The sequence below is a fragment of the Cricetulus griseus genome, chromosome 3, assembly GCF_003668045.3.
Source record: "Cricetulus griseus strain 17A/GY chromosome 3, alternate assembly CriGri-PICRH-1.0, whole genome shotgun sequence".
Taxonomy (NCBI): Eukaryota; Metazoa; Chordata; class Mammalia; order Rodentia; family Cricetidae; genus Cricetulus; species Cricetulus griseus.
In genome coordinates this window covers 167,515,655-167,540,314 of record NC_048596.1, presented here as the reverse complement: position 1 = coordinate 167,540,314, position 24,660 = coordinate 167,515,655, and the positions used below count along the sequence as shown (strand labels likewise).

At 45.9% G+C, this 24,660-nt stretch overlaps 1 long non-coding RNA gene across 6 annotated transcripts in view; it reads right to left on the bottom strand.

Moving 5' to 3' along the window:
- Positions 1 to 24,660, bottom strand: part of LOC103160963 — a 59,100-nt gene that overhangs the window by 1,326 nt on the left and 33,114 nt on the right. For 4 of the 6 annotated variants that reach the window (XR_004769253.1, XR_004769249.1, XR_003483372.2 and 1 more), the window contains 2 exons: positions 19,011 to 19,257; positions 7,003 to 11,086 (listed from right to left, as the gene is read on the bottom strand). This is a non-coding gene — a long non-coding RNA (uncharacterized LOC103160963). The other 2 variants (XR_004769252.1, XR_004769251.1) reach the window with 2 other exon arrangements.

Sequence of the window (24,660 nt, the reverse complement as noted above, 5' to 3'; positions counted from 1 at the left end):
AAGGAGGAGTTACAAGGGTCTTAAGACTCTCAGAAGAAGGGAGACTTGTGCTGGGGGCATGTCTAGAGGACTCCACAATTCTGCATCAGAGCTGTACTGAGGACCTCCATATGTACTAGGCTGACGGCCTACAGTGTTCTGTCTACCCATGTTCACCTCATCTAGGACACTGAATTCTTGTACTAGCTCACGATACTTAGTGAATGTCACTCTTCTGTGTGTCCATCTTTACATCCCAAAGAAGCCAACACTACCGTCTAAGGCTGTGTCCAGCCTGCCTGTGAGGACCAACCACTTGCTGTCACTTTGCACTGCAGGACTCATCCCCTGGCAACCAACCAGTTCCCTTGATAATGTGATTGTTCTAATGTCCCAAAGTCAGGCCAGACCCTGAGCCACACATCACGCCGATTTCACAAGTTTCACAGTCACAGCTCTGTGTTGTGGAATACTACTTGAACTATGGAAAAGTGTGTTACATTTGTTTATGCTGCCTTTGTGTAACAATGCAAAGATGTCTGCCTTATGCACCTGATTAGTCTAATAAAAAGCTGAACAGTCAGTATCTAGACAGTAAATGAGTAGGCAGGGCTGACAGGCAGAGAGAATAAGTAAAAGGAGGAATCTAGGCGTGAGAGAGGAGAGAACAAAGAAGAAAGAGAGGGAGACCTCTGGGGCCAGCCAGCCAGGGAAGAAACAGAAAAGTAGGACATACAGAATGAAAGCAAGGTAAAAAGTCCAGAGACAAAACATAGATGAAGAAACATGGGGTTAAACTAAGCTATAAGAGCTAGTGGGGAAAGCCTAAGCTAAGGCCTAGCATTCATAACTAATATTAAGTCTCCATGTCATGATTTGGGAACTGGTTGATGGCCAAAACAAAGCCTGATACAGACCTGGGCTCTGGAATCACATAGATTTGCTTTCAATTCTGCCATTGCAGAATTCTGTACCATCTCAACAGCTACCCTCTGAATCTCAATTTCCTAATCTGTGAAATGGGAGTATTCCTGGCTATTGGTCTCAAAGTTCTGTTGGGCAGAATGAGATGAAGCACTCAGTGCATACCAGTCAAGAGTTTATGTACCCAGGCCAGCATGAAAATAGAATAGATACTATGAAAAAAAAAAAAAACTTCCAGCTGTTTAAGTCACACACACTAATACAAACACACGCATACAAATATTGGATAAGGGCTGGAGAGATGGCTCAGCCATTAAAGGCTAGGCTCACAACCAAATATTGGATAAAATAAAATTTTACTGCTTGGGGGAGCTGGCAGGATAAGCAAGTGAAAAGCAAGACCAGAAATAAATGAGTATGTACTCAACAGGCATTGACCTAAGAAGCTGCTAAACACCTGGTGGGCCTGAGCCATTGTTTCCAAGGTCTCTGATGGGTGGAGAGGTGAAGACAAAGCTTGAGACATAGGCAATGTGGCTATTTTTATTATGACCCCCCCCAGAGAAAGCCAAAAGATGACCCACCCTCTTCAAGTAAATTGGGATGAGTGGGGTAAAGGTTTTCACTAATGCTGTTACAAGAAGAAGAAGAAGAAGAAGAAGAAGAAGAAGAAGAAGAAGAAGAAGAAGAAGAAGAAGAAGAAGAAGAAGAAGAAGAAGAAGAAGAAGAAGACAACAAAACAGAACAGGCCATTGGCCATCAGCCACAATAGGGAGATGGTAGATCTTACCAGTCCCTTCTGGGAGCCACAGTCACAAGCTGCCTTCAGTTGAGAATCAGAAGCCACTTCCTATGCCACACAGCTTCCCACTGACCAGTGTTCCCTGTTGGTCTGTAAGCCTGGCTGAAGTTTTCCCTAGAGGGCTACACCTAGCAACTCCGCACCAGCAATCCCTGCAGAAGAGCATGACTTTGCCTGCCCCACATCACAAAACCACAAGGACATAGCCCATCATGAGAAAGACCTCAGGAGTCTGCAGACATGTAAATGCTTGGGAACAGAATCCCAAACCGAGTATATTTAGGGTGTCTTAAGAATCCAATAAATCTGGACATGGTGGTACACACATGTAACCAGAGCACTCAGAAGGCTGGGCCCAAAGGATTTCAAGACAGTGGTCAATCTGGGATACAAAGTAAAATTCTGACTCTCAATAAAAAAGCAAAATAAATAATTTTTAAAATAAAAGGACTAAATGAGGCCAAGAAATGGCTCAGCAGGTAAAGGTGCTGGCTTTGTAAGCCTGGCAACCTGAGTTCAATTCCCAGACCCCCTGTAAAGGTGAAAAGAGAGAACAAAGTTGTCCCTGGTGGAATTGGGGAGTGCGTCTCTCTCTCTCTCTCTCTCTCTCTCTCTCTCTCTCTCTCTCTCTCTCTCTCTCTCTCTCTCTCTCTCTCACACACACACACACACACACACACACACACACACACACGGAACTGGCCAGGCAGTTGAGGCCAGGCTGTTCTAAACAACCAGAGCTACTTAGTGAGATCAAAACACAACAAAACAAAACAAAAACCAACAACAACAAAAAGATGAGGTGGGTGACTAGAAAAATAAATAAATAAAACTTCTAAAAGTAGATTCTCCACACAATATTGATAAATTTCAAAGATACATAAGTGAGTAAATCAGTCACATACAAAAGAGAGCTTCCAGTCACCCCTCAGGATCAAGATGGGGGTTCCACATCTAGGGTCACTTCTATAAAATAGTACAGTATAACTACACAGTCCTCTCATGTACTATAAATCATCTCTAGATTACTTTGGATAACTGATATGATGACACTATTGTGAGATCATTGGGATACTCTTATTTAAAGATTAATGAGGAGAAGAGAGGTGATGGGAGGAAGTGAGGGATTCCTTCATACACCCACTACCGGAGTATTCATCAAGCTGTGTGTCATGACATCTGTACCTGTCTCTATGCGAGACTTCAACTCAAAGAATGCATCAGACACAGCTAAGAGGAAACCCATGCCCTGGACAATGGGGTTGAAGAAATTAGACCACAGCATGGTGAGAAATTGATGCAGAAGCATCATGGGGTGGGGGGGGAGGTACAGGGGAGACACCTGATACATATCTGATCTCAGACCCCCGAAAAAGAGGACAAGAAATTAGAGAGGAAGTAATATTGGTGAAGATGGTAAAGAACATCCCAGAAATGATAGAAATTACTTAGCAGTCTTCAGTCTCAGGGTTATAAGCTGAATAAGCAAACATCAACATTTAGCCAGAATTCACGGAAAGAATCCCAACACAGGAAATCATAACATCTTGAAATAAGAGGAATCCTACCTGCAGAAAATGGGAAAGGAAGTGGTAATCCGCACAGAAGAGTAAGGGCCCATAGCGACACCCTCATGACAGGTACTTGTCATAGTGATAATCGATCTACGGGCATTGCCATTGCCTTATTATGGGACCTGAAACAAGATGCTTACCCACAAGAAGCCTTCATTTCCTCAGAATAGGGTTCTTGGTAAAGATGAAACGAGGTGACATAAAATACTTGGCAAATCTTCCAGAGCTCAGTTAAGGCTCCTTTAACCTGAGCTACAAGTCAACCTCCTAATGAGCCAAAGCCCCAGAAGAGATGAGGGTCATGTTCACCTCAAACTACCTATAAAAGCTGCTAGCCCAGGATTCTCGCGGCCACTCCTTGCCAAGGAAGGAAGTGGAATAAAAATGGGGTCCAAAATGTGATGGCAGCTATTTCCTCTTGTAAGGTCAACAAGCCCTGCACCAAATGCCAGTGGGACACAGAAACACGGTTTAGTCAGTCTTCCATAATATTTTGTGACTGCAAGTGTGCAATTACAGCAAGTGTGTTACTATGCCAAGTGTCACAATGTCACCATGGTGGAAGGAGCCGATGGGTGTTTCTCTTCCTTCAGGTGCTTTCTGGGTGCTCTTCCCGTACAACCACCTTGCAAGTTCTTAACACAGCTTCCTCAGCCAGACCTAACTACCCACCACCTGTTTGTGGATGCCTCTAGTCACTGAGGTACCAATGCCTAGAAAAGTGCCCGGTTTTGTGCAGCAACCATTCTGCAAGTGTTTGTTGACTGAATAAGCTTGAGAGGTGTTATAAAGTTGTTGAACACTTTAGAGGGGAACCTAGGATTGTGTGAATGGCTATAAATTCACTCAACAGGAATCCCAAACAAGATTTTCATTTCTCCTTCAAATTCTGCCCCACCACATTCTGAACAGTGTTTCCCAGGACAGAAAAATAAATAAATAAAAACAAATAAAAAAAAACACGGAGTGACTAAGGGGAGCAGTTCATGGTGTGGCTGCCAGTTCCTGCCTGCCATCTTTTCCCGTTCTAAGCCACTCCAGGAGCTGAAGAAGCAAGGCTACTCAGCATAACACTGCCCCTAGGAGCCACCTCTCCTCTCCCGTGTAGCAGTTTGGCAGAAACTCAAAATCTCTGACCCTCTACAATGTGTCTGTGACATGCTAAGGGATGGCACAGCCACTGTCTTCCCAGTGGATGCTAACATGCAACAGGCTTTGACAATAAACTGCAGTTTGGGCCACCAAGGAAGCCCATAGGGCAAGGGACCAAGTGACAACATACCCCAGTTCTGTTCAGGAAGCTCCTCCTGCTACCTGTGTGCTTCCCCTCAGAACTCTACCACTTCCCCTTGCCCCCTGGGAGCCAAGGAGGATACAGGGGGGAAGAGAGTGAGAGAGGGGAAGGAGATGGCGATGCATTAAAATAAAGAGTGAGAATGCAGCAGCGTAAGGTTGGTCACACATGTGTTGTTAAGTCAAAACCATGTCCCGGTGTTTGTGGGAGGTGGAATTATCTCATTCTTTTAGCCGGCAAGGCTCTGTGATCCACCATTCAAGTATGTGATTGGATTTTGGCTCAACAAAACCTTAAATTACACACCTATTGTGCCTGAGTTAAGCCCAGCTTCACAGTGGTGGAGGAGGCCTCTGCAGCTTCCTTGGCAGCATTCGATCCAGTGTGGGTTCTCATCACCCATTGATGAATGAGTAATAGGATTAGAGCGTCTCGTCTCGGGCCACACTGTAATCTTCAGGTTGGGACAAAGGCTGGGTGATGGATAGGAGCTTCGTGGTCCAGACAGGCCTGCTCCTGCAGTGTGCCATTGACACAAGGGACAGACCCAGGGCCTCTGAGAAGACGGTGCCAAGTCTTGAGAAGAGGCCTGTTCATGTGAGTTAATGGTCTACCAGACGAACAGGGCACAGCACTCACACAGAAGGCCATATCTTAGCAAATGGCCCCTGAGGTGACAGATATCTCATAAGTTTTTTCTACTCAGTGTCCTCTTTTCACTTCTAGTCACTGGACCAATTCTGTTCCGTGGAGACTCCACCCCATTCCTACTTTGAGAGGAGATAGGGCAGGATTGGCTAGGCCTCCAGCTTGGGAATATGTCATGTGACCAAAACAAGTCCTTTAGGACTACTGGCATTCACTGTAGGTCCATTGTGTGGGCTTTCAGGACACAGCCTGGAGGCAGGACCATATCAGCATGGGCTGCTTGAAGACAGCAAGGTAAGCCAGACCATGGGATGAAAGGCAGGAGGATGCTAATCTGTCTGCCAGAAGCCAGGTCCACCCTTGGAATTTTTTAATCACTAAAAGCCAGCAATTTCCCCATCTTGATGCAAGACAACTTGAGATGGCTTTTCTGTCCAATTTTATAATTGGACATTTTATAAATGAACATTTTATAAATGAAGATGCAGCGTTCACAAAAGTCTGGCTACCTGCCTGAGTCCATGAGCCCAGAGCAGGGCAGAGTTGGGTCTCAAGACCAGGCTTTTAATTTCAGTCCACTGTGCTTTTCCATCCCTTGACCCTCCCTGCCAGCCAACTGTGAACCTGTACCACAGGACTCCAACACTGATCCCATGTGGGAAGGAACAGCCCAGCAGCCTGAGAGAGCCAAGACATGTTTTCAGACTAGAGAGGTATGGATATGTTTTCTCTTCCTGTCAAAACTCCATCTAGCCAGCTGTGAGGGAAGTTTGTAAAAAACAGGAGTAAATGTTGGGAGATGTGTTGAGTTTTATCCTACCTAGACACTTTCTAGCTGGATGGCTTTGAGCTAGTACCTTAACCTTTCTGAGCAGAAATAGAAATAACTCCCTGGGACAACAATTAGGATCAACTGGAAAGTGCATCTGTGTCAGCTGCAAATAGGAAGTTCCTGTTACTTCGAACCAAACCAAGAGATCTGTATATGTTTTTCTCAAACAAGAGCATGTCAGATCTAGGTGTCTCCAGAATTACCTCAGTGACCTGCAATGGATTTGGCCTTCTGCAGTTGTAGGGTGATTCTGTAACTGCAGAACCTGGCACTTGAAGGAATTGTATTCCCAGACCTGTCCTGTCAAAATGGAATTCCCAGCATACCTCTCCTTACATCCCATTGGACAGAACTAGATCACATGACTGCTCCTAGCCGCAAGGGCCTCTGGGAAGATCAACAAAAAGTGCTTTGTGCTCTGTATCTCCAGTATCAGAACTCCAGGGAGGCAGTATTTGCCAAATGATAAATAATAAAAAGCACTGGACAAAAGCCAGCATGCTTGAAATACTTAGATCTGGAAGCAGCATTGTCCTTACTAGACAGCATGCTCTGCCAGCCAGCCAGGACATTTCTCATCTCAGGGCAGAATGTCACCAGGGGCCTCATGATTCCTGCCAGGCATCTCCCCTGACCCTGTATAGCCTCACCAGAAAATCCAGTCACTGGCCATCCCCATCTCCACCCTTACTCCAGAAGGGTCACATGCATTGCCTACCTTCTTGCAGCCATCATGGAGTGTCTGCAGAGAGAAGAGAATACCCAGGGAAGGATCTGAAACTTCAGGTCTGAAGGTTAGACATGGGTCATCAAGTGCAACAGGTGGGCAACTCCGGGGCTGCAGGAGCCTCTTCTCAGCCATCCTGAGGCTGCTTCCCTCACCAGTCATAGCCTGCAGTCTCCACAGGAAGGGTGTCCCTTCCCACTCTCGTCTCTGCTTCTGTCCACAAAAAAGAATCCTCACACCTTTCCACAAAGAGAGACTCAAGATCCTGGCCCAAGGGAACCATCATTCTTCTGGATAACACATAGTGGTGGTCTGACTCCTAACCCATCCATCCTCCCTGGGTCAGCAGGGACTGATTCTGTCAATCACCCATTCAACACTCAGTTATGAGTGTCTACTGATGTCAACTTGACACTGGATTCTGGGGCTACAGGCCAGCAGCTAGTCACTTGAGGACCCTGAAGAGCTTCCCTAACTGGTACCCAATGGGACACATAGCTAAGCTTCCTAGGGACAGTACCTAGAACGTCCCCGCAGCTTGCCCTTCGTCATTACTCAAGAGCATCCTACCTGAGGATTGCTTCTGTGTGTCTTGGGCTCTCCACGTCACTCTGCCTAGGCTGGCTGCTAAGTAATGACAAATGTTGGAGAGAGTGCAGAGAAATGGCCCCCTCATACACTGCCAGGGAGAATGCAAAATGGCACAGCTGCTCTGCAACAGGCTGGGAGTCACTCTGAGTTTAAACAGAGTTGCCATATGGTCCAGCAATTCCTCTTCCAGAGACATACCAAAGAGCTGAAAATATGCCCCAGAAAAATATTCACACAAATGCTAACAGCAACAGTGTTCATAAGTCAAAAAGTTGAAGCAACACAGGTGTCTAACTTCTGGTGACTGAAGACACAGGTGCATACTCTCCACAAAGAGATGTTAGTCACCCATGGAGAACAAGGAAACACCCTGCATGCCATAGATAGGCCAGCTAAGAATGTCATCCATGTAGATGCAGTCACCAAAGACTTCAGATTATGGGTCTACTTGCTTGTCCAGCTAGAGAGCCAGAAAGGAGGTCAGTGACAGACAGAGGCTGAGGGACTAGAGGGAACAGACCACTGAGAGATATAGGGCTTCTTTCTGGGGTGTTGAAAATTATTTTGTGGGGGATGGGTTTAGACAGTGGTGACGCTCACACTATCTCATAGATTTACTCAACACCACTTACTCTTCAAAGAAAAAAATGTTTGCAGGACAGTGAGATGGTTCAGTGGATAAAGGCATTGCCACCAAGTCTGCTGACCTGAGTTAGATCTCCAGGAACTCATGATGAAGAGAACTGGCTCCCAGAAGGTGTCTGATCTCCACATATGCACTGTGCTGCACACACATACACACTTAAGGGCCATGTTTGTGGCACATGGAGCATATCTCAAGATACCACCACAAACTGTAATCTCTCCCTGGCTCTGACTGCCATAAGAAAGGAATATTTTGCTGGGAAAAGGCAGCACCCAGATGCTTCTTCCTCCCCTGACAGCCCAGACAGCTAATGCTCCAGGAAGTCTGCCACTGCCTGCTGAAGCGCCCACAGCCTCCTGCAAGGCCTGACAGCCAGAGTGGAGGCATCACCAGGGCTTCTGCTGACAGCCAAAGCCTTCCCTGTGCTTTCCGCCCCTCTGAGTTCACCGCTTGACAAGAGAGCCATGCTGGACACTTGGCATGTCCTTGAGAAGGACATTGGAGTGGAGACTGCAGTGGCACCCTGTCACTGGCTTTGCCTGATTGTATGGTCCCCGGGGGGAGAAGAGTCCAGAGCATCCACTGGGGCCACTGAAGGTGATTTTTTTTTGTCATGACCCCTGTCCCCATCAAAGTCATCATACCTGCATGAGAAGAGTCCCTAAGGGGTCAGCATGGGCAATTATTCTCCATTTAAAGATTATTCTAGTGACCACACTGGAGTGAATGAAATGAATAGCTGGAATTTTCCTTCAGGCACAATAGTTTGGATGGACATACTGGGGACTCCTCAGGCAGGCTACTTTTCTAGAAAACCATTTAGCTAGGGATGGAACCCAGGCCTTTGCACATACTACACACCCACTCCATCACTGAGCAGTACCCAACCCTCCCTAGTGTGTTTAGTAGCATTTCCCCAGCCTGTTACATAAGTCTTTTTATTCCGCACACCAGTTCCTGAGCACTTAAGATGGAGGGCCGTTCTCCACAGCACTTCCACACATGTCTTTACAAAGACTACCTGCCCCTCATTCCTCAATTCTAAGGCCTGCATGACTATCTCACTGCCCTCACAGGGCTACGAAAGCCTTTTGGAGACACCTGGGCGGAAGGGCTAGTCTCATGACTCCTCAGATCCAAGGAAGCCAGTACTAAGAGACCTGAGCACTGTATTGACCTGGATTGTTTCTGAATCTAAGGTGTGGTTTGTTCAAAACCAAACAAACAAGCAAGTAAAACACCAGGGATCTGTAGAGGTCTCAAGCCCAAAGCTTTTGTCCTCAAATAGGACTCAGAAAAATATGAGAAAGACACAGCACATTCTAGAAGCTTTCCAGCTCCAGGTGAAAGAAACAGTTGTCACCCTTGGACCTGACCATGCTCCCACAACACCACAGAACATTCAACAAGGATGCCTACCGGCAGTCTGTGCCTGCTGGGCTCTCTAGCAAGCAGGGAAAGAGCCAGGATGGGGGCCAGAGGGCAGAGTCCTTTTTGACCCACCCGGAGTTCCTGTGAGACTTTGGCCTTGAAAATGGCCCTGTGATCAAGGGACATCATGCAAAAGACAAGCTCTCTGTCTGCCAGACACACTCATTCACAAACAGGAGTAAAGATCAAGACCACAAACAGGGGATAGTGTGGCAGGGAGCTGGAGACTGCAAGGCCAGCTGGGGCCAGGTAAGCAAGTTCCATCTCAAGAAAATACCAACAGCTCACAAAGAAGAAACTCATCCATATTCCAGAAAGACACCAAAAGGAAGAGACACCAAGAAAGAAGAATGTATTTGCAAATTTCCGGGGATGTTAGGAAACCTTAACTCAGTCCCTTATTTGAAAAGGTTTCCAGAGATGAAGTTTGATGTTACAATTCTGACTCATTTATTTTTTCTTTCCTTTCCATTTATTTATTTATTTATTTATTTATTTATTTATTTATTTTTGAGACAGAGTTTCTCTGTGTAGCCCAGACTGTACTAGAACTCCCTCTGTAGACCAGGCTGACCTTGAACTCACAGAGATCTGCCTGTCTCTGCCTCTCTAGTGCTGGGATTAAAGGCATGGGACACCACTACCTGGGCTGAGTCGCTCAATTTTTCAAGCACACACCCCATGCCCATACTGAGTTACAAATTTGAGTTCCCAAATCCTTGTGTCCTGGGGCCTCCCCTCCAGCAGGTCAAGGAAACAATAATATTTTGAAATCTTTAAAGGTGACAGTTCTAGGACAGCAGCAGAGGCCGTAGGATTTAGTGAGGAAATAACCTGGAGTACAAACTGGAGATGCAGGAGAGGAAAACACAAGGCAGTTGTTACCAGAGACTGAATGACAAGCAGCTCGTCTTGTTGGGTGATCTGGGGCAAATGGCATACTCCTCTCGCCTGGTTTACCCATCTCACTACAGAGAACATACAGCGGCCATCCACCTCACAGGACTGGGGAAATAACGTGCAGAGTGCTGAAGGTCATTCCTAACACACAGAGAATGCTCAATAAATTGACACTGTGTCACTCCTTGTGAAATGACTGTGTTCACCATGGGGCTGAAAAAGGGGGCATGGAGTTGTGGACTGTGTGAGGAGACCTCTTTTCTGGTCCCACCACAAAACCAATATGGCTGCCACCAGGCCCACTGCCACCTTAGGAAGCTCTTCTAAGGCTGGGGGCTTGTTGTACTTCTTAAGGTAAACCCATGGGCAGGGAAGTCTTCTTGTCTCTACCCACCCATTGCCTGTACAAGACCTGAGCTGTGCATCTCACTAAATGGTTGGACTTAAGTCCGAACTGGCCCCACCTCACCTCCCTGGGTGTGCATCCCCACTTAGGCCAAGATCACAGTGTCTCCAGCTCACTCCCAGAGCAGGTGGCCTGGAAGCCAAGTAATGTGGTCAAGCAAGTGATGTCCAAAGAATGTGACCAGGTCAGTAAGGGGTGCCTCGGGGATGGCAGAAGGCAGGATGTCCCTCACACACAGAGAAACTTCTTCATGATGTTCGTGGGGGTGAGAAACTGTCCCAAGGAAATTCTTCGGGGTTATTTCACCATCAGCAGCTGGTATTTTTTGGCAGCTGAAACAAGATAATAACCATGTTGAAATGGCACCCACGGCCTTGTAGGAACAGGGCATGACTTGTTACCTCCTCAAGCCTGGGCAGTCCCATCCACCTCTGCCCTCTCCCATCTCTCCTGGAACAGCCCAGGGCAGCTCACACCAGGGCAAGACAGATTAGCACCAGCTGTTGGGGAGGTGGGACAGAGGGAGTCTGATCTGAGTCAGCCCCTGGTTAGACACTAGGACCCACACAACCTACCAGAAACCCCTAAACACCATCACACCCATCTCTTCCCTCGGCAGCCCCTCCCACACTCATTCCACCCCAAGTGTACTTGGGCACATTTCAAAGGTCTGTTTAATAAATTACCACCTCTCCCTGACCTGACAATAACCACAGATAATCCAGGGCTATTAGAAGGCTTGTTTACAACTCATAATTCTAGGTTGTGCAAAGCCCAACAAGTTGAGAAAGGTGTCAACCATCCCCCTATGAATGGCATAGCTTGTGTTCACAAATTATATGTAATTGATCCAAAGATGTTGCAGACATTTGAGAAACAAAGGGCTTGCCTCCTCCCTCCCAGCCTCTCCTTTTGGGAATTTACCCCCAAGGAAATCACAGTGAAAAAAAAAATTAGTGCAGGGGTGTTGTTTATAAGAAGGAGAACTTTAGAAACAACCTAGGTGCTCAACAATAGGGGATTACTTAAACAAACCTTGGACATGTATACAATGTGATTCTAAGAAGCCATTTAAAATAATATTATGTAGGAGGCTGGATCCTGCCATGGGAGGAGTGTTAATCATCTGTTGTTAAGTGAAGGACAAAAAGCAGGCTACAAAGTAAAGGCTACAGTTAATGCCATTAAACTATTTTATATTTATACATGTACTTGACAGTGCTTGGGTGGTAAGGTGTGTGCTGTAAGCAGACAGACAAGTTTTGAGGCTGGATTTTCTTAGCTGTATGTAAATGACCTTGGGCAAACCACATGAACTCACCCTATGTTTCAGTTTCTTTATTCATAAAATGCAAAATAAAATAAAATACAAAAGACCAGCTTTGTGGGCCTGTTCTAACAATTAAACAAAATATTCTTCTAAAGATCTTCACTTTATATCTTACATAAAGTAATTGTTCAATAAGTGGGGAGTATTGTTTCTGTGAAGTAAAAGTAGATAATGCTGGGGGGCAGATGGGAAGATGGTTCCCCTCATTTTATGTTTTGCTAGGTTTGCTTCACTTGATCCTGGGAGGTACCATTAGAGTAATAACCTCACCCCAAAGTTAAAGTTAACAAAGCTGCCGGAGGGCTGGAAAAGGAGCTGTGACCTGTGACATGTGAAGAGTTGGGGCCTGGATGAATTACACGGAGACAAGGTGGCCACTTCTGCCAGTAGGGGTGAGGAGCTTTTGTGTAAGTCCATCACCTAGGAGGAAGCTAGGCCAAAGGGCAGCCACATCAGCAACCAGAGCCCAGAGAGGCCAAGAGAGACAGATGGAAACACAGCAAAACAAACTGCATATGCCTGGCACCCCCCCACACTCTGCCTCCTCCCCACCCTACCCCCCTTCCCGTGATCCCCATCTTGCTCCTCACTTCAGATAGTTGTATGATCCTGAAGAAAGGACTGAGCTGGGAATGGGGTTGTTGAGAAATGTGTAAACTTATGAGGGCCTTTCGCTATGGTCTGAGTCTTATAGTGAGGGCACTGGGGTGGTTGCTAATGATGGGGAGTGGCAGAAAGTAAATAGGAACTACTGGGAGCTAGCATAGCTCAGAATGTTCCATAAAACCCAGATTGAATGGCCCTTGTCTTAGCCAGGGGTCCCAAGAGTTCAGAAGTGCAGTCTCCAGATTCCTTGGGGCTGAAAATGTCACACAAGTCCACACTCCCCTGACATGAGCCCCCTAAGATGTATTACTGAGAGTCAGGGCTCTGCTGATCCTCCATAACTGGACTCCATCTCCCAGATATCAACAGTGGCCAGGGGCTGGAGAAGGACCTTGACATCAAAATGCAGTCTCTATCCTGTTTGTCCTAACTGCCTTCACAGGAAAAAAATCAATGAAGTCAAGTACTGAAGTCAGAGAGAGCCATGCTTAGAGAGGCACCCTTCATGGGCCTCCAAGGAAGACTGTGACATAGGAAGACATGGAAGAGGAGATTGGGTTCTTTCTGGGTCGTTATAGGGAGCCACCCCTCCCAGACTAGCCTGGGTCTCTTTAGCCTCAAAACAGGAACTTGGCATCATACAAGAGGCCTGTCACCTGCCAATTTAGGAACAACAATATGGCAGAGGAGGTGTAAGATGCAAGGAGACTATCCTGCATTTACCACGAAGTCTTTGCTCTTCCCCACTCAAGATGGAGGGAAGACAGACCTGAAGTTGAGGCCCTTCACCTTCAGGTTCTCAGCTCTGTTGGCTAAGGGAGGGCTAAAGAGGAAAGCTCAGGGTGAGGATTTGTGGGTCACCCCTGAGCATGATAGTTCTGTCCACATTGGTCACTGTGGGCTGTTTCTCAGGCATATGCTCTATCTGGTTGGCAAAGTTAGTCACCTTGAGCTAATGGTAAAACATGAGCCATGACCTCACCTTCCTGCCACTTCCTGCTTGACTGCACAGCCCCAAAGCCAGAAACTAGTGAGTACAGAGAGACCGGAAGCCTTGGACACACCACTGGGAACACCAAATGCTGCAAACTGCAATTAACTGTTTGCTCAACAAGTTCAGCACAGTATTACCATATAGTCTAGCAACTCCATGCTTATGGATACCTCCAGACAATGGAAAATGATTACCCAAAGGCTCATAATGGAACTCTTCAGAACATACAAATTTTGGGGACAACCCAAATAACCAGCAGTAGACTCTTTTTTCTTAATTATTTATTTTTATCTTATGTAAAGATGAGTGTTTAACTCTATGTATGTATATGCACCGTGTGCATGAAATGCCCATGGAAGCCAGAAGAGGGTACCAAAGGTCCTGGAACAAGCGTTAATAGGCTGGGAACTGAACCCAGGTCCTGTGCAAGAACAACAAGTTCTCTTAACCACTTAACCATCTCACCAGACCTTGATTCTTAATATCTTTAATTTTATTCATTCAATGGGACATGACCACCATAGAGAGGAACATGGCTCTATTGTACACAGCAACAAGGATAAATGTGGATACATCATGTCAAATGAAGGAAGCCAAACACAAAAGGTCACACACTTCATGATGCCTTATATTCAAACTATCTAAGGTAGGAACATCCCTAGAACAGCAGGCAGGTCAATGGTTTCCCTGGGTGTGGTGGGGATGAGGGCTGGGAAGTAGTTGTTTCATAGCTCCTGGCTTTACTTTGAGTCATAAAGATGTTTGGGAACTAGACAGATGGACATTTGGACAGCTTTGTCAAAGTACTGAATGGCACTGAGCTGCGGGGGTGGTGGGGGCCAAATGCTGAAGAGTTTTGTGTAAGTATCAACACTAAAGAGAAATCAAGCCAAAATTAAAAAGTTTCTGCTTGCCACACCATGTGTTCCACATGGTCCCCTGCATCTGTAGAACAGGCCTCCCCAGCAGCAGCAGAGTTTATTACCCCACTTGACTGATAAGGAAACTGAGGCTCGGAGGTGATCTGATCTGCCCAAGGCTGCATACTCACACCCTGCTCTAGGCAGACCAGAGGTCTTTTTGTCTGCACAGAGGCTGGTTCTGAACTGCCCAGAAATTCCTCAGTGTTGAGTAAGACATCTCCTCAGGGGCTGAGGATGTGCATCCTGACCTGGAAGGCAAGGGAGCCAGAGCTCAGGATTCCATGCAGTTTCTTTGTTGGAATTCAGGCTGGAGAGCCTGGAACCCAGGGAAGGATGCTTAACACATGCCTGATATGCAACGTGGCCCATGGAGGACTGCCTTGGGCGGGGCTGAGAGAGAGCTAGAGAAAGGGGGGACTGGAGGAGCTGAGGCCCTGCATTCAAGGAACTGAATGAATGGTGGCAAACTGTTCTTGAGCCTTCAAAGTCATCCTGCCATCACCCCCAAACCTCCACCCTTGAAATGGAGACAAAGGACACTAACTTTAAGATTAGTGGCTTTGGTACCTAGGTACTAAGATTCACTAAGTACTCTCTGTGTCCCTCACTGTCCCAAGCACTTGACCTGGCTCTCTAGAACCTTGTAAGGTAGGATAACTGTTACAAAGATAAATCTGAGAGCATGGAGCCCAACCCACCTCCCTTCATGTGCCATGTTTAAACCACACTTGTAAATGTTGACCCCTGTTGTCTGCGACTAAGTATGGGATGTACCCTGGCCATGCAATCTCCGGGTGAAGAATGGTGTTTATCCAGGCAGAACTCTCTTCCTATGATGCCATATGTGAATATGGTGCTGGGAACATGGCAGCCATCCCTCTTCTGCCTGATAATAAAATAGATATGAAGATGGCAGAGCAGAGATGTAAAGACATGGCACTGATGGTGCAGGGAGTCATGGGAGAGGATGAAATTCTTCACCATTCTTATAAGCATAGGGACCACAGCTGACAGGTCCAGGCTATGGCTAAGAACTGGGAGGCAATGAGAGGCTGGGCCAGTGGGCTAAGTATCCATACCATTAGGCACCAGGTAGTCCATCCTTCACCCTCATAAGACCCTGTGGACTGCACAGGATTGCTGCCACTGCAAATGCAGCATCATGTACCATAGGAGGAAAATCAAAATGACCAGCATCAAGCATGCAAGTGGAACTTTGGAAATATAAAGGATGCCCCAGGGCAGAAGCATCACCCTGCATCCCAATCCCCGTGCAGTGTCCCTGAGCCCAGAGTCTAAAATCTCCACTCTCCTGTCAGCTTCTAGCCCTCAGAAGTCCAGGTTTCCAAATTCTGGTCTCAGCCTACCTGCTCCTGGTAGCATCATGGCACAGCCATAACATTCCCTTCCCACCCCAGCAGCCAGCTCATCTACCTTTCCACACTCCAATGAGTGGGGAGAATGAGCTGCCAATATCTATACAGCAGCCAAGGGGATCTTAAGCATTCATAACACTCTCCTGCCCCAGAAATTTTTGCTTCTTCCTACTGAGCCTAGTATCAAACCAAACACAGTTGTGACTCAGAGGCCATGTGCTTCCGGGCCTGACTTGAACTTCACCTTGACCCAAGCACCTCCACCCTGACCCCATAAGTTCCTTGCACCTGGGAAATGCACTCCCAGCCTAGGGCTTTTGACCTTGTTGGCCATTTAGCTTGTACAACACTCTTTCCACAAGGTCATGTCACTTTATGGTTCCCTAGAAAGGCATATCCTGTTTGTCTCTGGTTAGGCATCCAATATTATTCTACAGATATCATATTCTTCTTTGACATCATCTCTAATTTTTATCTTTTTTTCATTATTTTTCCATCATACATACACAACACACACACACACACACACACACACAGAGAGAGAGAGAGAGAGAGAGAGAGAGAGAGAGAGAGAGAGAGAGAGAGACAGACACACACTTGGGAAGGTCCCTCCATGTGCTGGGGACCATGTCAGTGCAATCCACTGCCATATCCCTAGCATCCAGAACAGAGTTAGACACACAGTAGGTGATGGACACATGGTAGGCATTCAATAACATTTGTTTAAGGGCTAAGTCTCCTCCAGGTGAAGCTAGAGTGTGTCCTTTGAAGAGGGGTTATTGTACCCACTCTTATCCACACTCAGGAGCCTTGTTGCCACTAAAGGCGCTTACACAGATTCACAGAGAAAGATGCAGACTTCAAGTTCATGCCTAAGCTCTGCCAGTTCTCAAAACATGACCTTCAGCAAATCATTTACCCTCTCTGTGTGTGCCTCAGTCTGTCAAGTGGGAATCATGGAGTTCTTAGACTTCCTGGGAAAGACAAGTGAGAAAATATATTGGCATTCTCCGAACAGCTTCTGGAGTATGTGGCACCTTCAGTGTCAGGACAGCAGAGAAGAGGGGACAAGGACGGATGTGTGCTGCACATCCACAACAGAGCCCTGTCTAACATCACTGCATCACCCAGAGATGCCTGTCCTGGTGAGAGAGGGTGCACAGGGGTCTGGACAGACGTGTGCCAAAACCTTTCCCTAGTTTCCATGATGGGTTCTTTGCTAGGTTCAGGATTGTCAACACCCAAAAAGCCTTGGCTCCCCCAGATTTAATCCAGAGCAAGCCTTACGCATCAGGAGAAAAGTGGGGAATCCACTCAAGGACAGGGAACTTCCAAGTCCCTAAAGCTGCTGCAGGGAAACAGTTTCTGGCAGGATGAGTTTGTTAATAGCTGCTAATTGGTCATAAGGAGAATGGAGGGGAGCAAACCATTTGGCTCCGAGTGAATGGGCCATAACCCAAAGGGATTGTATCGGCCTGCATGCATTTTAAGAGTTTCCATTTATAAAGTGTCTTGACCATAAAATGGTCCACTAAGACCAAGGCTTTAAGAAAATGAGCAGAATGTTGAGGATCATATGTAGCCCACAGTTCCCCAGCTACTCTTACTTGAGAGCCACCTCGAGGCTGCCAGGCTGCCTTAGGCTCCTTCTTCCCTGCTCACAAACCCTTACAGGGTGGGGGTGGAGGGTATTGCTTGTACCTGAACACTGGAAGCCACCCATATTTCAGCCTAAGTTTGGGCATCATTCAAAAGAGCCAAAGAATGAGGGTGTTGTCTTTAAAGTTCTGTATGGGCACATGTGAGCTGTCAGTTGTCCTTTTGCTCCTATTTCCCAGAACAGAGAAATTACCCCTTCTTCCATGATCTTACTGGCCAGAAATAACCATAACCAACATCATGATTTATAGCTCTCTGGAGACATGAATTTCACTATATTAAGTATTTTGATAGCTAATATACTGAATATTTACATATAAACCACCTAGCTTTAAAAAAAAGCATCCGAATCAAGCTCGGTTCCTCTATTCTCTGACTCTCTTTTTTATACCATGCCCTTCCCCATGTCTTCCCAAAAGCAACCTGTTCTTCCCAGAAGTTACCCTTTTTGTATCACTTTTCATCCCACTGTTCACCCATGTGTTTGCTTTCTGCAACCTCAACCCAACACAGCCCGGAATCATTTGAGGGGTCTCAGCAGAGGGATTGTGGCCCAGATCATATTGGCCTGTGGTCACATCTTTGAGGACGTGTATAATTGATGATTGATGCAGGATGTCCCAGGCCCTATGGACAGCAGCATCCCTAGGCAGGTGGCCCTGGACTGTATAAGAGAGCCAGAGCCAGCCAGCCAGGAAGGCAGTAAGCAGCGTTCTCCCATTTTCTTCTCCAACTTCCTCCCCTGAGTTCCTGCCATGACTTTCCTCAGTGATGGACTGTGACATGGAAGTGTAAGCCAAATAAACCCTTTCCTCCACAAGGTACTTTTGGTCAGTGCTTTATCGAAACAACAGAAGGGAAACTAGAACACATAGCACATCCTGGTCTAAAAGTATTATGTGAAAATTTCCAGAAATAATCTATTCCTAAGCGTTAAACTGTGCATTTTGGGAACAGTGTGATAAAATCCTTTCCATCTTGATGCCAGTCATTGTTTGGCCCAGCACATCCACACTATATATGCTACACTCCCTTTAGTCACTTTAGTTGGCGATCAGAACATTGGTCAGTATCACAGGGCTTGTGTTCAAGTCACCATTATTGTATGTCCCTAAAACAGGAAAGTAAAGACACTAGTGATTTAGATATAGTAAAGACAACTTGTGAAGTCATTCATGTGAAAAGATAAAACAAGTCCTGAGTACTTTGTGAGGAGGACAACTTTAGTGAGAGTTTAGTGTTATTTGTGGTTTCAAGCACTCATTGTGAATCACAGGCTTACAAACTGCTAGAGGAGGGTACTGCTGTGCCCATAAACATATGTAAAATTGTGTCACCCTTTTGAAAACAGTAAAACAATTTACTTACATAGCAATCTTAATGCACTTAACTTTCTCCATCTTGCTTTTCCAGATTCTCCGTGCTGTCAGCGTTGGAGCACTATTTGTTCATTCTGCTTTCTGTCTCATTATGTCATTCTACCACAATCTATTTATCCATTGTCCTATTAGGAAGTCCTGGTGTCGAAGGTCTTCCGCTTCACAGGCAGTGCTACAGTGACCATTCTGGCAGCCAAGTCTTCCAGCACATGCAGACATCCCACTGGAGTATGCAACTAAAGAAGAAATGTCCATTTCATGGTATGAGCATCTTAGACTCTGCTGGACAAGTTGCTCTCCAAGATGTCCACACAATCAGCAGGCTTACCATCAAGTAGAAATCAGTGAAAACACTTTGAAGAACAATTGGGCAATATCTACACAGGCATGAATATCTCTGTGCTCTGCACTCTTGCTAAATGGTGTTGTCAGACATTCAAATTTTTGCCAACTGTTGGGTGTGGACAAATATTTCATGGCTGTTTTAATTGCATCTCTATAATTAACCAGACTGAACACCTTTTGTATGCTCTCTGGCCTTTCCAACTTCTTGTTCTGGGATTTACTTGTCTGTACCCTGACTAATTTCAACATATAGATGATAGATATAGATAGATAGATAGATAGATAGATAGATAGATAGATAGATGACAGACAGATACATACATACACATACATACATAGATACATAGATGATAGGTAGGTAGATGATAGATACATACATACACATACATACATAGGTGATAGGTAGATAGATGATAGGTAGATAGATAGATAGATACAGTCTTTGAACAGTTTATAAAGAAGTATGCTTTGAACCATTTCCTAACACAATAGATCTCTTTAGCCTAGAGTCTACATTGTATTCTGCAAATGAAGCTTGAACTTATTACCAGCTAACAATCCCTTCTGCATTGTCTTGCAATTGTACCACCAATACACTGTGATTTACTAATCATTTCTCTATAAATGGACATTTTATTCTCTTTTTCTCATTATAAATAGTGAATTCTGTAAAATTTAGCCACAGTCATAGTATTTCTGTGGAAAATGGACAATTCTGTGAGCTACAGTGATACTTACAAAAAAAGAAATTACAACAGTAAAAGTTTCCCAGATGCAATTCTTCCCCCTTCTAACAGCTCAAAGGGCAGCATGAGAATTACTTCTTAGGAAATATGTTTGGCAAGATCTGCTAAAGCTAAACATGCCGTTACCTCTGACCCAGGATTGCGATCCTGTGGATGCGTCCAACAAAAATAGATTCATGTCTCCATGAAAAGCATGAGTGTTCACAATAGCTTTATTCATAAGTCACATAAATCAGTGTGCTAATGGCAGGCTCAATGCCATGGGCAGATCTGAAGACACAAGGAAACCAGCCTTGAAAGAAAAAAATCTTCTCTAATTCCATGTGCACAAAGTCCAGGCATGGGCAAGACAATGCACATTAGTCTTATTTAGAAATTAGAAAATTAATTAGAAATAAGAAAAAAATGTCTGGATGTGATGACACATGTCTATAATCCCATTACTCAGGAGGCTGGGGCAGGAGGATGGCCATGAGTTTGAAGCCAACCTAGGCTACATAGATAGATGCATGGATAGATGGATGGATGGATGGATGGATGGATGGATGGATGGATAGATAGATAGATAGATAGATAGATAGATAGATAGATAGATAGATAGATAGATGAAGGAAAGAAATATGGTTAATCAACATCCCCAAAGCAGAGAGGTTCAATTAAAATTAAGAGACAGGTTAGATCCAAAAGTTACAAAATTCCAGCAGAGCAGGAAGAATGAGTCTAGTTCTGTTTCCTACATGGTAACTAGAGTATAACTAGAACACTTTTGAGAAGGGGTTTACACACACACACACACACACACACACACACACACACACACACAAGACAGAGAGAGATTAGCTCCCTTACTAGTAACTCTATAATGTTTGCATATATCAAACACATACAATAAATAGATCCGATTTTGTCTGTTAAAATAAATAAAAACAAGCTGATGTGATGGTACTGTCACCTCAGTTCTCAGAAGGCTAAGGCAAGAAAACCAAGAGTTTGAAGCCAGCCTTGGTCACATAGCAAGACCCTGTATCAAATTGCTTAATTAATATTATACAAATAAATTGTAAAAATGTACATACAACTTTTTTCCTTAAAAAACATAACTTTCTGGTTATTCAGTTTGGGTTCCACTTAAGTGAAAGGCAAATTTTACTGAGTCTTAACTACTGAGAGTAACATTTCCTAAATTTTAGCCAGCTTAATTTTCCTGGTGAGCTCGATGGTGCAGGCATGAGTGTCCCTATGCTCATATATGGAAAGCAAAGCATTAGGCGATTTGTCTAAGGCCCTAGCTGCATTCAGACTCTATCGATAATCACTTGAGTCACAGCTGTCATGGCTGTTGCTGACTAGGCACATAGTGTGTCAGACGTTATTCCAACAGCTTTTACGTGTATTATCTCATGTCATCTGCAAGATGATCTCATGCGACAGGCGCCATTATTATCTCCATTCTACAGGTGAGGAAATTGCGACAGTAAGTCTCTTCCCCCAGGCCACACAGCCGGTCAGTGGAGGAGCTGTGCTCTCTCATTTCTGTGTGGCACATGCCCCAGTTCTGACTTTTCTAGCCCCAAGACTATGCATGGAATCTGCCTCCTGCCTCATGACTCCAGGCTATGCTGCTGCACATTGTGGCAGCTGTTTGCTTTGTTCCTGACTCTTCTAATGGAGGCAGTGTTTATTTGTTGATGTGTTTTTCACATTCACTCATCTGCTTAGAGGTCAGAACAAAAAGCCATCAAGCATGGAACCCCAAATATCCCCCCAGGTAAATTAACAAAGAACTTCACCAAGGCAGAGAAGCTAGGGAGGGGATCCCCATTGTTTCCCTATGAAGAGCCAGACTTCTTCCCAGATCCCAGAGAGCCCACCTCAGCTCAAGGTTTGTGGTGACATGACTTTTGTAGAATAGGCATTACCTCGGGATGATGTTTTCATGGGAAATACAGCTGCCTGGAGGTCAGCTTCAGAGGTTTATGAAGAAACTGACGCTCTAACCACCTAACCACTTTAGAGAGGAATGATGCCTGACCGCCCATCAGCTTCTTGTCCAGCAGAGGCCTAGACCACACCACAGCAATAATGTGACACCAACAGCCCTCCTAGGCTGCTGTCCTTAGCCACCAGGCTCCCAACTAAAGCTCTACTCCACCTTTGTCAACTTACAAATCACTTTCACAAAGAACAACAGAAGCAGTAAAGAGAGTATCCACAGGCTCAGGTCCATCCAGCAATGGCAGCATGAGAAACAACAAGGTCCAGACCTCTTTCCATCTTCACGAGGAACATTTCCCCAGGGGTCTCAGAAGGAAGAAGTTGGACTGGATGCAGAAGAGAGAAGGGCTTCAAGGGAGCCACTGAAAGCCCAGGCTCATGAACCACATAAATAAGAAACCTGGGACCAAGAGCTTACTAAGCATCAGACCCTTCATATAAACTGACTCTCGTCCCTTCCGTGATCCTTCAAGACAGGGATGCTAGTCAGCCTTGTTGGACAGAAGGGGAAAATGAGGCTCAAACTAGGTCAAGTAATCACTGCTCAGATCTTGAGAGGGCGGCTCCCTGCTGAAGACCCTTACTTCCCTCTGCAGAGGAAGTAAGAAAGAAAGGAGAAGCAGGGGCATGGTGGCAGGGCAGTCTACTCTGAGGAGATGTTGCCCTTGACCATCTCCCACAATGGGGGTAAAGTCAGCACCCACCCTAGTCTGTTTCTCTGCTACCTTGCACCAACTTCCAGGACAAACAATTGCTCACAGCCTTTCCCAGAAAGGTAACAAAGAGGACAGAGGCCATCATCTAAGCAGTGTATAGGCAGCAGGCTTCAGGTTGGGATAAGGCTTTCTGGAAACCATTGGAGAATCCTGAAGAGATGCCTTGAGCAGGTAGGCCAGCCTGGATTCAGAAAGGAAGCTATTTCCATTGCCAGGAAGAGCAATAACACCCTGGGTGTCAGAAGGGAGCCCTGGATTAAAGAGAAGGGATTAGAGTGCGGACTGGTGAAAAGCCAGGATTCATGACTCCACTCAGGCATGCTCATTCAAGCTGCCCTCAGCCAGGGTCCATTATTCCTCTGGTTGTACTATGGCCTAGTTCTGAGCAGAGTGGGCTGGACTGGGTGGCAGCCTAGAGTCAAAGCAAAGCCCTTTCCTCCAGTCCCTGGGGGCAGCACCTGCAGAGGCCACTCCAGAGAGTCCCCGGAGGGGACCACCAGCTGTTCAGTTGCTGGATGTGAAGAAAGGAGCCCCTCTGGGGATATTATTGGAAAAGACTCTGCCAAGTCAGAAGGAAGGCACCCTTCTCAAAACAGAAATACTAAATGTAAAACTGTTCCCAAGCAGCGTTTTCAAATACTTCAGAACAGCGAAGTGGCCACAGCCATACACAGGCTCACAGCTTCTGGCTCCCCAGCCAAGCAGGTGGAATCTGAACCCTGATTATACTAACTGTGCAGTCCAAGGCAGATGCTCAGCCTCAGCAAGCCTCCCATCCTCACCTTCTCCTCCAAGCATCCTTCCATCTACTTCACCAGAAATGACTGGAAATGGCTGGCACTGAGCTGCCCAGCCTAAGTATCTGGGACTAATGAGTCATTGATGACCAAATTGCCCAGGCCGCTCACTTTCTCTGCACTCAAAGTCAGAGCCTATCCAGTATAATTCCAACACCAGAGATGTTGAGAAAGGAGAATGACAAATTCCAAGACCCAACAGCATAGTGAGAGCATGTTGCAAAGAAATACAGAAGGTGGGGTTAGAAGGGGACATGGGAGGGGGAGAGAGAGGAAGGGAGAGAAGGGAATAGAAAGGAAGGTGTTTGGAGAGAAGAGGAAGGGATAGAGAATGATGGGGGGAGAAAAGAAGGGAGGGAGAGGAGAGGAGGATAGAGGAAGGGAGGGCAGAGAAGGGGAGGGGAGAGGGTTTGTTCCTGGGCTCCTCAGATCTAGGCAGGCTGCTGATTGGCCTTAGCAGGCAGCACACTGAAAGCAAGGGCTTCAGTTTGCTTTATCCCATCTACCTAACTCTTTTGTATTTCCAAGAGAGCAACAGCTCAGGTCACCTCTAGAAGGCTGAGACACGTGGACCCATGCTGCATCTGCTTGACCCCTCAAATGTGTTGTGAGTTTATCTGAAGTGACCTACTGTCACACAGCTGACCACAGGCCAGTGACAGAGCCCTGCCAGTGGGCTCTGAGCTATCACACAGTGAGCACAAGCAGCTGTTCATTGAGATAGCTTGAGCACCCTTCATGAAAACATCCACTCAGAAATGCTCTAAAAGCTGATGCTTTCTGACACACCACAGGTGGAAAATTCCATCCCTGCTCTCATGACATGGGGCACAGAGAGCAGGTGTGCTACAAAAATCACACAGTTCCCTTCAGGCAGTGTGCATAAGGTAGGCCTAAAACAAAAAGGGACTCATTCAGACTTGGGCTTTGTCCACACATGGTCTCATTACAGATACATGAAAAATATCCCAAACCCTGAACTCTGAAATACCTCTCATCCTAAGCATGTCAGATAAATACTATCAATCCTGCCAGGTGGC